At 40.7% G+C, this 15,648-nt stretch overlaps 1 protein-coding gene across 4 annotated transcripts in view; it reads right to left on the reverse strand.

The window, feature by feature from the left end:
* Nucleotides 1–2,937, reverse strand: part of TMEM108 (transmembrane protein 108) — a 263,053-nt gene extending 260,116 nt beyond the window's left edge. For 2 of the 4 annotated variants that reach the window (XM_081072359.1, XM_081072354.1), the window contains exon 1: nt 2,805–2,937. The gene's annotated coding sequence lies outside the window, so the exon portion shown is untranslated. Of the gene's footprint in view, nt 1–2,496; nt 2,638–2,804 lie in introns of those variants that run through there. The other 2 variants (XM_081072356.1, XM_081072355.1) reach the window with 2 other exon arrangements.
* Between the last annotated feature and the right edge of the window lie 12,711 nt (nt 2,938–15,648).

The raw sequence follows: 15,648 nt of genomic DNA on the forward strand, positions 1-15,648 counted from the left end.
CTGACACAGCCTTTCAAAATCTTCTAGACTAGAGGTTACACACTGCTGGTCTGCCAGCTCCACATTTCATCTGCTCCAGGAATTCCCAGAGGCAGCAGTGCCATCTACTGGTAGGGAGGGCACAACTTGTTTTCTGGAAGCCCATGGGTGACATAAGACAAGGACCTAAAAGAACAGCAGCCTAGATTTGTGTCTTTGTGAGCCTTTCTTTTCTAGAGCACATTACAAGCATAACTGATGCTTATAACCTGAGCCATAGAACCTCTACAGGAGACTCATTCATGAAGGGCAGGTCTTCCGGAAGCCATATAATGAACGCTTAGCCAGGCTAGCAAATAAACGAGGCAGCTCTGCCTGGAAATGCCTCCTTAAGGCTCCAAAGGGAAGCAGCAGAGCCTCACTGAATGAAACATTTCCTGGCTCTCCTTTCCCCTTAGTGCTTCTGTATCAGATGATCTCACCCGTGGCCCACCTGTGGCAATGCTATCCAGCTCTATCTTACAGCAGGCATCCCAGGGAAGGTGCTCAGACCCTTGTCAACGTGAAGGCTCTTATATTTACACAACGTGACACAGATCCTGCTCAAAGGACACTACTGCTTAGGCATGCAGGTCGGACTCTAATCTCTCTCATTCACTCTCTATCCTCCCTGTCCCTGACCCAGGGGACAGAAAGGAAGTGATTCTATTGTTGCTTTGAAAGCAACACTTAGTGGGCTTTTATTCAATCAGAGAATAAAACCTTGTCCTGTAGGTCACTGAGGCATGTTGCTTCCTTCAAAATGAAATAAGCCTGCCAATCTTCCTGTTTTCCCTGTGTAAACAAATAAGTGTTTCTCAACCTTTTCAAAACCCCCAACTCCCTTCCACAGGCTAAACTTAAACATTGTCATGCCCTTTGTGTAGTTTATATTTTAAAAAATGACACTTGAGAAAAATATGAAAGTATAGACCTTTCAAACTATACCACCTACCTCTCATTCAGAATTCCTTCCCCACCATCCCATATCAGCTAAAAAAACAAATCCCTGACAAATGTTTAAATTAGTCCCATTAATTTGCTTTATGTTCCAAACTATCAGTTGACACTATATACTTCACTTTACTGGGGTCATTTGCTGTATTCCCAAGAAGATTTGTAGCAACTTCAACTTTTACTTTCATTCACCTCAGAAAACGACCAAAAGTTGATTTGCTGCAGCTGATAAATGTTAGTTCTGATCCCCTCCTAACAAATTTAAATGCTCCCTCTTCCATTTGTTTTAACTTGCCAAGTAAATTAATTTCTCAGTAAGTGTAGACATTTCACAAGTCTAGACATTTCACAGGCATGAGGTGTGTCTTAGATGTATGAACATTGTTTCCTAAAGAAACAAAACTTTGTAAGGGGAAGATAAGAGCAATAAGCCGGCTTTGAAACAGTATCAGGATGTCTCCAAGGAATCAGATAAAGAGAGTCTTGTCCATCTCATACCAGAAAAAGTACTAAGTGGACTACACTGAAACTCCAGAATACAGTAAAATCTTTTAACAGCTGACAGCTGAACCATTTCTTACTGAGTAGACTACCAGATGCCTCAAATAAATTATTTAACCAGTAGAAAACCGAAAGGACTTTTTATATTTCATTATAAAACGCATAGCATGTCCTTGTTATTGCCGGTCTGGGGAAAAAAGAAAGAGGGAGAGGCAGGGGATGCTTTACACACATCCTCCCTTTTTAAAGTATGACTTTAAAAAAGACAAACCTTCTGCCCCAACACACACCCAAATGGCTTTTGGTACCCAAATGGTCTTCTATCAACGCGCACTTTTCAAAGAATTAAGGAGGTCTGAATAGGTGTAATTTACACCCTGCCTTCCCTTCTCCCTACAGCCCATTAACATGCTGAAAATAAGTAATTACTCGCTTGGGCAGGCCCAGAAAAATCTTAGTTTACAGAGATTACCACCCCCTTCCCCTAAAAAACCCTGTCTTCCTGAAGAACAACCGTGTGATGGTGTGGTCTGCAGTTCACTGCAGGCATTTCCCTCTTCGCAATTTACCCGTCATCAGTTTCACTGTATCTGTAATTCCTTGTTGTAACCTCTCATTTAGCCCTGTTCTACTAGAATCCAACTGCTTAAAAAAAAAAAAAAAAAAATTCCGCCTCTTAACGAATCTCTGGATTCCTTCGGCGGACTGAAAGCCTTCGATTTCGGTGCAACTCGAGTGAGAGCTCGCGTGCAGGTCCAGCGAAGCCTTTTGTGGGGCAGCACTTGGGCTCTGTCCACCCGTCCTGTCCCCCACCCCCGCCAGCACAGCTGCGTTAGGAATTTGGCTTCTCTCGCCGCCACTGGATTAGTTCGAGTCCCTCATCTTGGCCAAAGTGACACTACATTTTTTTCCTTCGTTCTCACATGTGACAGGTCCCGCTGCATTAAAGCCACCTTAACCCCGGCCACAGCCCCCGACCGATGCCCGTGACACCCCAGTCCCACCATCCTCATCCTTTACCTGGGGAGGGGGCCGGTACCAGCATCCCTCCGGGCGGGAAACAAAGGCGGAGAAGGGGCTGCCAGGTGGGCAACTCCCCAAGGGAGGACCCGTCTCCGCGGTGAGGATGATGGGGAGGAGCATTAGAGGGCAGGAAAAGAGAAACCGAGGCACCGAGTGGGGATGGCTGAGCCCAGGTCTGCCTCCTACCCGGAGCAGGGCTCCCGGAGCAGGCGGACCCCAGACCTCCCCCGGCCCGCCCAGCCCGACCCACCCCGACCGCTAGCACCTGGCCGTGGAGAGGTGGGGGTCCACCCCGCAGCGCTTACCTCGGGAGAAGCGCTCCGGCTCCCTCCGACGGCTCGGGAGAAAGCCTCGCCGCACCCGCACGCGCACTCGCGTTCTCACGCCTTCACGCCCCCGCTCGCGCCCCTCAGACCAGGCTTTAGCCCGCCCCGGCCCTGTCCGTCAGCGTCCGCAAGAGCCAATCCGGTAGCGCTGAAGGACCAGCGCCGGTCACGTGGCCGGACCAACCAATCATCAAATTGCCCTCGGCAGCACCCTCTCCGATGTCCCTGGAGGTTCGGTTGCTACCGAGTGGAGCGGGTGCGAGGCAGGCACAAAGGGCTGAGTCTCTGTTTTCGGGGGCTTAGTGGCGCTCCATTGATGAATTGATATCTCAGATTTTAAATATGAATAGGATTTATCTAGCTGTCTTGTTAAAAGGCTGAATCTGATCCAGTAAGTTTAGAATGGGGACCAGAGATTCTGCCTTTCTAACAAGACCAGGTGATGATGATTCTCCTGGCCTGAGAACCATGCTCTGAGCAGCAAGAACCATGCTCTGAGCTGGTCAGAAAATGATGGTTATAGCTCTTGCTCCCTGTTATCTACAAGTTTCGAGACCTTTTCTTTTCCTTCCTCCATTAATGCAAAGCATTCCAGTGAATGACTAAACAGGGGGTGTTCTGGTGACGCTCATAGTTTGGACACCAGCTGAGGGAACGTGTGTTTTATTCCCACGTTACCCACTTTTAGTCTATGGGGCAGAAACCTGTGCCAATTTAATGGTTGAGTGTGGAAAATAGAAGTGGGGCCTGCACGGCACGCTCCTCCTAGACAACACTAGGTCATCCTAAAGTATAGGGTCTGAGTGTCTGGGGGGCCCTGTGCTGTACTGTTGGCCAGAGAAGACCATGGTTTCCGCTTTCTGGAAATTTACAATCTACACACTCAAACCCGGGAGGAAGCAAGCATATAGGAAAAACATGCAGAGCGCTAACGGTCTCAGTATCTTGGATACTTCAGGCATAAGCTAGAGAGTTCATAAAATAACCTATCATAGAGATTTTAAAAATTGTGCAGATATCCTCCTGTCAGTAATTCCAGAGTCTGGAAGTCAGGAAGCCCAGTGCCTCTGCCATCTCTCAAACTTGACCTCAACCTAAGCATTTTTAGGCTGGCCAGCTAGAAACGTTGTTGTTCAGCATAGTCAAGCTCTTGTTATCTCAATGGTGTACCAAAGTGATTCAAAGGTCTAAGTGCTAAAGTCTCCAAAACTTTCTTTCCCTAGCTCTTCAGATCAGGTGGTGTGACACAGCTTCAAACTCATCACTATCTATCAAGGTGATCAAACTGCCACTTAGAGGAGACTTCACCTGTGTCAAGATGTCTTGGGCCTCTCTGCCTTACCAGCCCCAGAGTGAAGCCTACTTAACAGTTTCAGACACTGTTTGTCATATCGCTATCAGAAATGGGATAGCCCAAAATTCAGAGTTTCGGGGAAACCAGCACAACAATGGTTCTGGCAAGAGCAGAAGTAACGAAATATCTAATCAAGAAAAATATGTTTGAAAGTCTCAAAGAAAGTTTCTTTTGCTATCATTAAACCACATTAAACCAGTGGTTCTCACACCTGGCTGCACAGTAAAGCTTTTAGGGAAAGAGATTTTGGGGTCCTGGGCCTAGAGATTCAGATCGGGGTGAGGAGTGGAACCTGGGCAACTTTAGGTTGAAAAACTTCTACAAGTGATTTGTAGGCAGCCATGCTTGAGAACACCAGCATAAACTGCTAGATTGATGGACTCATTCTTTAACAAGGAAAAGTAAGCTCTGCAACACAAATCACTGATGACATAAAGACTCTGAAAACAGAGGAAAGTGGCCACATAATTTGTGAGAATAGATTTTTAAAAAGAAAGAAAGGCCAAAAATAATTCATAGGTAATAAATACTCCAAAGACTATTCAGTGGAACAAATTGAAAAGCCAAGTCCATGACTAGGTTTAATTCCAGTTGATTAAGTAAATATTTCAAAAAGAACCTATTACCTTTTGCTCACCACACCAAACTGATCAAATCTCTGGTGATATCTTCACTTGTTTTATGCACTTCTTAACTAAATGCCAATTTCTATTTGAGCATTACTCGGGGTTATTCTCTGAGGATTTTCCCAAAGTGTGCAACAGAAACACCTGGAGTACTTGCTAAAATGCGGATTCCCAGTCTGCCCCTTCCCCAAACCTCCTCTAGTATCTCTCCTGTAACAATCTGGAAACCAACACTGGTTAAATTTGAGTCTAAGTTGTACCTCCTGATACAGAACTTCTACATACTATAAGCATATATGTAAAATAGCTGTGCTATTAGTTTAGTTTGCCATGCTCACTAAATAAAAGAGTTGAGTATATCTTAAAGAATTTGAGGAAAGTCTCAATTTTCTTTACTGGGGTTTTACCAAATTCTGTTATTTTGTGAAATGAAGTGATCAAGTGTCTGGATCTTGGAAAGCTATTGTTGCTCAGAATTTTCTATGGAGTGGTATTTGCTGTAGTGGAGTATGACCTAGTTTTTAAATGAATTAGTGAGGTCCCCTCAGAACACTTTGCCAACGATAGCCACCTTGTTCGAAAATGACTTTATTTGCCACATTAGAAATATGGAAGCCTGAAGTGTGAGCCTGCAAACTAGCTTCCCTCCTGCTCTGACACTTTTAAAAATATATTTCACAGCATTCAAATGGGGAAGAAATTTTTCTCACCTTATAAACTTGTAGCTTTATCTGCTGGGTAAAATAAGGACAGTTTCACTGATATTTAACTAGCATGAGTAATTTAAATTTTTAACAAAAAAAAAAGCATGTCTTTTTCTCTTTGCGCGTTTCATCATTTTAAAAAGAGGTAACAGGGAACAAAGAGATTCTTGCTTGAGGATAAGCATTTGAAAAAATAACATCTAGGCTGTCATTCATTTTCTGTTTCTCAGCCTGCTCGCCTCACATATAACCTGGTTATTCTATCTCAGGAAATGGATATGTTAGTATCTGACAAAAATCGTGAGTTAGCTTAAGCAATTCCCCCTACTCATTACCCCCCAGAAATTGCTTAGCAAGAGATTTAGGTGTAATTGAAAAGAAAAGAAAGAGATAAGATATAAACTTCCACATCTCCAGAAATCCACCCATCTTTCTCCATTATAATTAGAACCCCTATAGGCTGATTTATAATTGCTAATTATGTTTTTATCTCTCTAGCAATAAATAGTTTCCCTAAACTTAATTAATTTCATTCATGAAGACCCACAGATTACCCAAGATTCTTGTCTCCATCTGTCATATAAACCCAACCAAGATAACATCTTATATCCATGTATCTGTGTTTTAATAACTGGTACCTTTTCCCCCCCCATTTAGTGTAACTATGTACAGATTTAGCCTAACACACTGGACATTTTAAAGATATATCTATATTTATATTATCTATAAAAATGTAAATATTTTTATATTTAAAAATATTTCAGATGTTAAACATGTGTATATAACAATGTTATATGCCCCTCTATACCTCCGCTAACTTAAGATATAAAACATTAATACAGTCAAAGCCCCCAGGTACCCCTTCCAACAATTTGATTTTTCAGATGGAAATATCACACTTAGCAAGCTTAGCCCCAAAGGAGAGAGAATAGTTTATGGAAGGAAATACCATATTGTATGCATATAATAGAAAACATAAATATAAATAGGCAAAATTCTTACAGAATAATATGTTTGGAAGTTCTAAACTGATATAGGAAAAAGATAGCAGAGCTGGAAATTCCATGTGGTCCAACTCCTGTGAGGGTAACTTATAGAAGACAACACAAGTAGTTTGGAGCAGAGATAGGTGAGGAATGTGGTCTCATTCATTCAATAAAAACACTACATGGGTTCTGTCTTTTGGCTCATTTTAAGTTAAGTAAGCCATCACAATTCAAAATAAAGTGTTATACTACAACTGGTGCACACACCACTATAAGAAAGCACAAAGAAGGAGCACCATTTCTGATTGACGAAATCAGGGAAGGCTTTCTGCAAGAAGTGATGTCTGAACTGAATTCCAAAAAATTAGTAGGAGTTAACAACCAACAAAGACCTAGAGGGAGGGTGTTCCATCCAGGCCTACAACAGCCCATACAAAAAGCACAAGAGCATGGAACATTAGGGAAGAGAAAGTAGTTTAGTTTTACTGGCTGTGAAATGAAAAGGAGGATAATTGAAAGGTGAGGGAAAGACTAGAATTTGAGGATGGCAAATATGCAATATGCCATTCCTCTGTCCTCTAATCAATCATGGCATTCAACTCTATTCTAGTGATTATTAATATGAATAGAATCTAGGACCAAATCCCAGCTCCTCCACTTACCAGTTGCATAAACTTGGACAATCTGGTCCTTGGAATAAATGATTGTACTGGATAAATGATTGTAAAGTTTTCTCATCTGTAAAATGGAAATAACGGCAATAGAAATACCTGTCTCTTACAGTTGCTGATGAACTAATTAAACAATATAAAATACTTAAGCAATGTTTGGTATGTAGTAATTGCTAAATAAATGTGGAAACAACCAAAGTGTCCTTCAATAGATAATTGGATAAAGAAGAAGTGGTATATATACACAATGGAATACTATTCTGCCATAAAAAGATGAAATACTGCCATTTGTGACAACATGGATGGATCTTGAGATTATTATGCTAAGCGAAATAAGTCAGACAGAAAACGTCGAGAACCATATGATTTCACTGATATGTGGAATATAAAACTGAAAGCAACAGGAGCAAGACAAACAAACAAACAAAAACTCATGGACACAGACAATGATTTAGTGGTTACCAGAGGGTAAGGGGGGAGAAGGCATCAGGTGGTAGATGAGGATAAATGGGATCAAATTATGGTGACGGAAGGAGAACTGACTCTGGTGGTGAACACACAATGTGATACATAGATGACATAATATAGAATTGTACACCTGAAAACTATTAGCTTTACTAACCACTGTCACCCCACTAAACTTTAATTAAAAATATAAATCAATCAATCACAAAAGAAAAAAAGATTAACTATTATTAAGCTATTATTAATAGTACTCTTCTGAACCTGGATGTGGCCCCAGACTCCTTATCAACACAGTGTTACTGGTTTCCCACCTTAACCACTGAGAAGTGGCACTCAGGGGGGAAACCTCCTGGCCCTTCCTGGTGCCTGACACAGCTCTGATTTAGAGCTCTACATCTCAGTGCCACTCATCTATGCTAATTTGTAATTACATTTAAGCAAGTTCTCTATGATAAAATGTCCCTCTCAGTTCAACACCAAGTCACAAAAACTAGCTGCTGATCCACTAAATATTTTCTTGAAAATGACAGAAAAAAATTATTTGCACTGTTATTTTTCTTTGTAAATTTTAATAAAACACATCATACTCTAAGTACTTTGAACTTTTTGTCCCTCAGATGCATTACTTCTCAATTGTTCACACTCAAGTTAATACACCATTTTAATGTTATATTTCTCAGAATTCTGAACACTACTCCTATCACCTTGCCATTCCTATGCAGAAGAGCTTAGCATCCTCTATGAAGAAGTATTACTGGGGCATGTGTCTTCCAGTAAATGAGTCCTCAAACTTCTTAAAACTAATTCCTGGGCCTGGGATGGCTTTCATGAATGCATTCATTCCCACTCAGAAACACCTCTGGGATTGTCTGTGATGGGTCAGAACTAGACTAGGTGCTGAGGACACAGAGTCAAGCATCAGGCATAGTTTCCACCAAGAGGAAGCTTACTGTCCTCTGCCTCTGCTTCAAGTCCTACCCTCTAGTCTAAGAAGCTTTGTTGCCCCTGGGGTGGACACTGTTGGTGCCCCATCAAGATCCCCTTAGATTCCTTTCACCGGCCCTGTGCACGCATGCCCAGCCTCTACTCTCCACTATAATCTTCAGGGGATTACGTTTGACACTGGAGCCACCTCACCTATGTGGAACTGAAAGCGCCTGAGAGTGACACCACCCTGTTGGGCAGCACCTACTCAATGACCAGCAGGTGTAAATGTACAAAACCACAGCTCTTTTGCTTCAAAGGGCGACAAACTGTGGTGTAATTTACACTCCAGAGATCCCCATGATCAGGCTGAGTCTGTTGTTTGAAACCCCACCTTTGCTTGGCTCTCATGAGTTCCTCCCAGGAGCATTTCCTTTATAGATCGCTAGCACCTGAGTGCTTGGTTCAGGGTCTGCTTCTGGGGTATCTCAACCTACGGCCACCCATTTGCTTATTGTGAATGTGTCGCATTTATCACACTATATATACTTAGTCTAAGTCAAGTGATATACTCTATATTGTAAGTTGCATGAGGACAGAGACAACGATTCATTCATCTTTGAACCCCCAGGTCATGACACTCAGTGGGAGCTCAGTAAATCTCTGTTGAATTGACTTGAGCTGAAATGTCTCTGGCAAGACTCATCACGCCATCTCCACCCTCACCAGTGACTTCTCTGATTTTATCCCGACCTCTCTGTCTCTCCATAACTCAGCTCCAGCCACATTGGCCTTCGTAACTGTTCCTTGAATACACTAAGCCTGCTCTTGTCTCTGGCCGGAATACTGTGCCTCATGCCCACCTTGCATCTGCAGGGCCCTCCCTCACTTACCTAACTGAGGTTTCTGCTCAGAGGACTTCTTGACAAACAGCACTTGCCAGGTCCGGTGACTCAAAGCAGCACTCCCTCCTACACTGTTTCTGTCTAACGCAGACTCTCTAGACCAGGGTTCCACGAGAGAATTAAGCACCACAGAAAATGATTTCAGTGACTATTTTCTCCCATCTCCCAAGGATGGTACACAACTGGTATCATTCTAGCCATATAAGAGAGAAGTTAATCCATCATCTGTAAATGGTACCTTAGGGCATGAGAGCTTAATCCTTTGGGAGACCTGGTAGAGAAAGGCTGCTCTAAACTATCATCCTTCATGTTCTTTTCTTCTTAGCTCTTCTTAACATTTGACAAATTATTTCTTTGTTGTCTCCCTACCCCTCCCCTCACTAGAATATAAATTAGATCCTGGTCCCTCCTTATCCCGTGTCTAGAACTGGTACCTAACAGGCACTCAAAGAATACTTGTTGAATAAACTTCACAGGATAGATGTGTGTTACTACTTTTCACATAAAAACTTTTCAGTTGTAAAAACAATCCATGTTAAAACTTCTCCATGCAGAAAAATATGTATTGTAGATTACTCTAGTGAAAAGATGAGACAGAAAATGTTAAATGACAGTGGAAAAGCTGAAAAAGATGTGTCCAGATAATAACAAGGGAAGTCTTTCATTATCCAAACACGAAGTAACCAACTGCTCAATCAGGATGGGAGATGGGATGGGGGTGGGCAGTGGGCTGGGTGTTAATAAATTGAGGACGGCTTTCTCAATAGACAGGAAGATAAATAGAGGGAACTTCCATCTTAAAAAGGATCAGAAATGGATCCAAGAGATTGCTGTGGGTGAACCATTAAACAAAAATTAATAACATAATTAAATTCTCCATCCTCGTGGGACAGGGGAAAACCAAGAAACCCATCCCACACACTCTAGATTTTTGAAAAGAGAAATGTGATAACTATAGGCCCGATTTAGGAGACAATTGAAAGGAAGGACTTTAAAAAGTCAATAACACACAAGAAAAGCCTATATAACTTTTTGGTGTTGTTGGCTATCCATAAAATACACATATCAAGAAATGGAAATAACAAGCGTTAGAGGTAGGAGCTAAATAGAGAACTGCTAAAGCCATATAAATTATCAGAGAAAAAGGAAGGCAATTCCCCAAAAGTGGTAAGGGAGTTTTATGTGAAGAAAATAATGCAAACCAATCAGTTATAAATGAAGAGAATAATAACTATAACAAAGACACTTTGAAGAGCACCATGCAAAGGTCCCTAAAACCAATAAAAAGAGATTATTTTAATATGTCAAAGGAGAAAGTCACTCAAAGAAGAAGTGGAATCCTTCGATCTTGGTGGGGCAAAGAATTTGCTCAAGAATGGAAAGGGGCATATTTCATAGGTTGAATTATTTGCCGCAAAGTAAGATATTGAAAGAATAATATAGAGACTTCCTTTCCTACGATATCCACACAGATGGACTAGTTAGAACTACTTGATTGTAACAGTGATCATGTACTCAGGATACTTTGCAAGACTGAACGAAATCAATGTAGGCAAACCATCAGGACTGAGAGATGGAGAATCTGCTGACTCAAATGGGTGATTTCTACAGTCTATATACAAATATGTAGCTGCTGCTCAAGGGGTTCGGAAGAGACCTGAGAAAAGGTAATCCCAAGGATTGTTTTTGTTAAAATCTTTAACAATTTTTAACCTCAATTATAGGCCCCATGACTTTGCCTGACTTAAAATAACTTAATGAAATAGATATTCTATTGTTTCTTATCTTTCCTGACATAAACAACCAATTATGAATTTATTGGCCAGTTACACTAAAAGTTACAGGTTTCAGACAAACTGAAAGCCTGACACACAGTAAGCCTTCAGTGAGTGTTACCTGCTTTAAAATGGATTTTTCAGTAAATAAATAAAAATTTAAACAACCAAAACATAGAAATAAAATAAATTTTATTAACCAATATATTTAATAAAACTTAAAAATATAATTTCAGACTTTCTAGCCCCCCTTTATTTTCTTTCTTTTTTGTACTGGGCTTCCCATGAAATTCCATCAGACATCTCCTGCTATATCAGCATCAGTCCTCTGAAAAAATTTCCTAACAAGGGACCCAAGAACATGGCCCTCATATATTCTTATAGCTATTTATGCAGAGGAGCTCTTATGGCAGTAATCTAACCTGAGAGGATCTTGGAGTAACTAACGCCCTATTCTCCCATTGGGGAGAATAGTCATCTTCTGTATTCAAAGATTTAAAAAAATTAAAAAAAGATTCATTTTCTCTTGGCTTCAACCCTCTCCCCAATGTTATAATTGCCTGTATTTCCAAACCGTAGAAATGGTTTCACAGAGGGCTCTAGACCCAGTCCTCTGCTTTTGCCAAGGATTTTGATTTCCATAGACCAAGATGTCTCCCCTCTGCCACATATCCTCAACATACACATTTCCTATTAAAACCTCAAACTGAGACCAATGTTTCCCACCTCAGAAAGATCATTAGAAATGAGCTTCAGAGAACTACTTTACTAATTCCCTTTAGTTTGCTCCTACATTATCTTTCTGCTCTAAACATCATGATAGTCATTATCAAGACTCCCATCTCCCAAGTCTGGGGTCAGCACAGCTCCTCTGAGCTCCTACAGTGACCTTGCACGTCCCCTAACATGGCGTCTATCACGCTGTGTTACAATCGGCTATTCAGTGATTACCCCCACTACACTAAGTTCTGTGAGGACAGGGACCATTTCTATATGGTCCTTCATTGGAACAAGAACAGTGGCCCCTGGAACAATGCCGGCTGTAGAGTAGGTATTCAATAATCATTTGTTCTCATTTTCAGAACACTCCCTTTACTTCAGCCTCTCTGCCGATTCTGCTCTGAACTGGAGAATGGCCTTTACCTATTTGTCAGGTATAGACTAATAGTCTAATAGTTCTGTATTAGCTCTATAAATATTCTAATAATTCTATAGACTAAGAAACTAATATTCCTTTCTGATTCTTTTCCTTTCTGGGCTCCATGTTCTCTCTGCTAATCCATGCATATATAAATATTTAAATTCCTCTCAATTCTTTTCCTCTCAATTCTTTTCTCCATTCTCATATGTCTTCCTTTCCCCTTGCTAATTTTAACACGATCATTAAACCTAGACAGTGCCACTTCACATATGAGCAACTGATATCTTGTATACATTACCAGTGATTGTGTCATTAGTTGTAAATCCTAACAAGCAAGAAAGCAATAGAAGAGACTCATGACATTCCATTCCTTTACAGTGCAATTTTCCTAATTCTAGCTAGAAATTGCCTTTCCCATGAATTTTTTTATCATCACATCTCATTTACTTTCAAAACACTACATCAGTGGGTCTCAAGCTTGAGTGTACATCAGAACCCCCTGGAGAGCTGACAAAATAAAAACAAAATTATTAGGGCTTTCCCCTAGAGACTCATTCAGTAGGTCTGGGGTGAAGGGTTGAGAATGTACATTTTAACAAACTCCTAGGTGACACTGCCTAAGGACCACACTTTAGAATCACTGCACTGTGTCATTAAATGACAAACTCAAACAAAATAGAAGAAAAAGTCATTAATAAATTCTTCCAAATCTATGTACAAAAGAATTGCTCTCTATGATTGGTTATGACCAAAGGAGTAACATCATGAGGGATGTCAATCCAATGTGACACTATGGCTCAAATGATCAGCCCATTGTTGACTGTGAGCCCATTGTTGAAAAAATATACATTCTTTCTTTGCAATAAAACTTTGTTACTGATTACTAAAATTAAAGAAAACTACAATGGCCCTGGGAAAAGTGTTAGGAAGAGCAGCTAGGTTGATGGAAAGCAAGAGTTCCACTGGACCGAAGGCTGCCTTATAATGCCCATGAAAGGAAGGGAGAGCGTTTTTCATTTCAGAATGGTTAAAGCTAAGAAATGGGACAGTCTAAGCCTCTAACATCAGGAGCAGTACAGATACGTAGGTTGATCACCCAATTCTGAAATCCTGGAATGCAGAGAGTCCTTTGAGACTTGAGCTTAAAGAGCTCTATGAAGGAAGTATTATACTGCTTTATTCAGTGGGTGTAATTTGTAGTACTCATAATCCCTGAGAATGATGGAAGGAAAATAAAGATACTCAAAATATATTTTGTCAAGTAGATGAATGATAAAACCAGGAATTGTTAGCTTTTTGTGGTTCACAGAAGGTAGGAACACTTACCTCCCTATCACATGTCCCCTACTGCAGGCTTTGGTAAAAGAATATGGTAAATACTCCTTGAGTTTTGCCTTGTAAAGCAGTTCTAATCCCTAAAATCAGATGAGCAATCTAAGACCTTTAGACTTCATGTGGTCCACTTTACCTTGAAATATGGCCTGTGGAAAAGGTGAAAGGGATTAAGAAGTACAAATTGCCAGTTATAAAAATAGTCATGGAAATAAAAAGTACCGCGTCAATACAATAACCATGTATGGTGCCATGTGGGAACTAGACTTATCAGGGTGGTCTCTTCATAAGGTATATAAATATCTAATCACTAGGTTGTATACCTGAAACTAATATAATATTGTGTGTTAATTATAATTGAAAATTAAATTAAAAGAAAAGAAAAGAAATATGGCCTGTGATGGAATTCAGGACCAGTAACTAAAAATATTAAAGTGAGTGAATAATAATCCTCTTCATTTACTCACACATGCTCCAGCTTTGATAAATCCCTTCCTAGGTATTGTAATTTAGGTATTCCTAATAACTGTGAGTTTTGGGACACATCTGTCACTCAGGGCTAAGGCACAGGCAGATATAACACCAGACACTGAATCTTGTACTTTGCAGCCCCAGAACTGTGAGAAATAAATATCTGTTGTTTATGCCACCCAGTCTGTGGTATTCTGTGAGAAGAGCCTGAACAGCCTGAGACTATATCCCAAATATTGCATGGGGCATCCTGATCCTAAACATTTATTTGTTGTTTATCTGAAATTGAAATTTAACTAGGTATCCTGTATTTTATCTGGCGACCCTCCCCAGAAGGAACAGTGTCAGTGTCACAGAGTTAGATGCTGCCATTGTGCCCATTTCTATAATGACTGAGTTCACTCTTCCCTTGGAACTTCCCCACAAACCTCTTGCCTGAGAACCACTGTCCGATATTTCTGGAGACTCATCAATCAATGCAGCTAAAGAGGAAGCTCTTTTCTCAACAAATTCGATTTTTTATATTCCCTGGAGCACAGACCTCCGAGGGCACGTGGATAGATTTCAAGTAAGTCGCTGAATCCACTGAAATTGTGTGGAAAATTTTGAGTCAATAGGCTTCCATGCATTTTTCTGGCGAGGAGGCCCATAGCTTTCATCCCATTCTAAAAAGGGTAATGGACTCAAAATAGTTCCTTCCCAGGCAGAGGCACTGAGAAAACCCCAGGCTGCCTGTGAAACTTTCTTGGTTATTTTGCATGCGGACAGAGGTAGAGACATCAGTCATGGAACAAATGCTTTAGAACTCTTCTTTTAGGGAAATGTGGAAGAAATATGAGGAAAAACTTCTTTACCAGTCCAGAATCAATTATAGAGTTAGGCATTAGTCAGAAGGTTTTTCAGCAAATCCTCTCAGAAATCATCCACTCTGATTTTTCAGCACCTCTGTGGGTGAGATTTCTCTCCTTTAACTATGGAGCTGTTTCAAAGGGTAGAGTAGATATTAAAGGCTACCCCACTTCCTCCTCAACCCCCTGTCTTTGGAGGGGCATGTTAAGAGGTTTTTCTGTGGTCAAATCCTGTAGACATGACCTTGTCATTACTTCTTTAAGTGTCTTGTACATTCACACTGCTTGACAGTGAAGACCTCCTATTACCCTGCTTCCCCGAAAATAAGACCTAGCCGGAAAATAAGCTCTAATGTGTCTTTTGGAAAATTAATATAAGAGCCGATCTTATACTATATTATATTATATTAAAGACCCGGTCCTATATTACAGTAAAATAAGACCAGGTCTTAAATTAATTTTTGCTCCAAAAGACACATTAAAGCTGATTGTCAAGCTAGGTCTTACTTTCAGGGAAACACAGTATAATTCTTTTCCTCTCATTTGGGTTTCTGTTCTCTTATAGGAAACGCCACAAAGTAGCAAGTATAGAAACAGTCTTGAGATCTAACGTAAGAAAGC

The sequence above is a fragment of the Rhinolophus hipposideros genome (assembly GCF_964194185.1).
Source record: "Rhinolophus hipposideros genome assembly, chromosome: 14".
NCBI lineage: Eukaryota > Metazoa > Chordata > Mammalia > Chiroptera > Rhinolophidae > Rhinolophus > Rhinolophus hipposideros.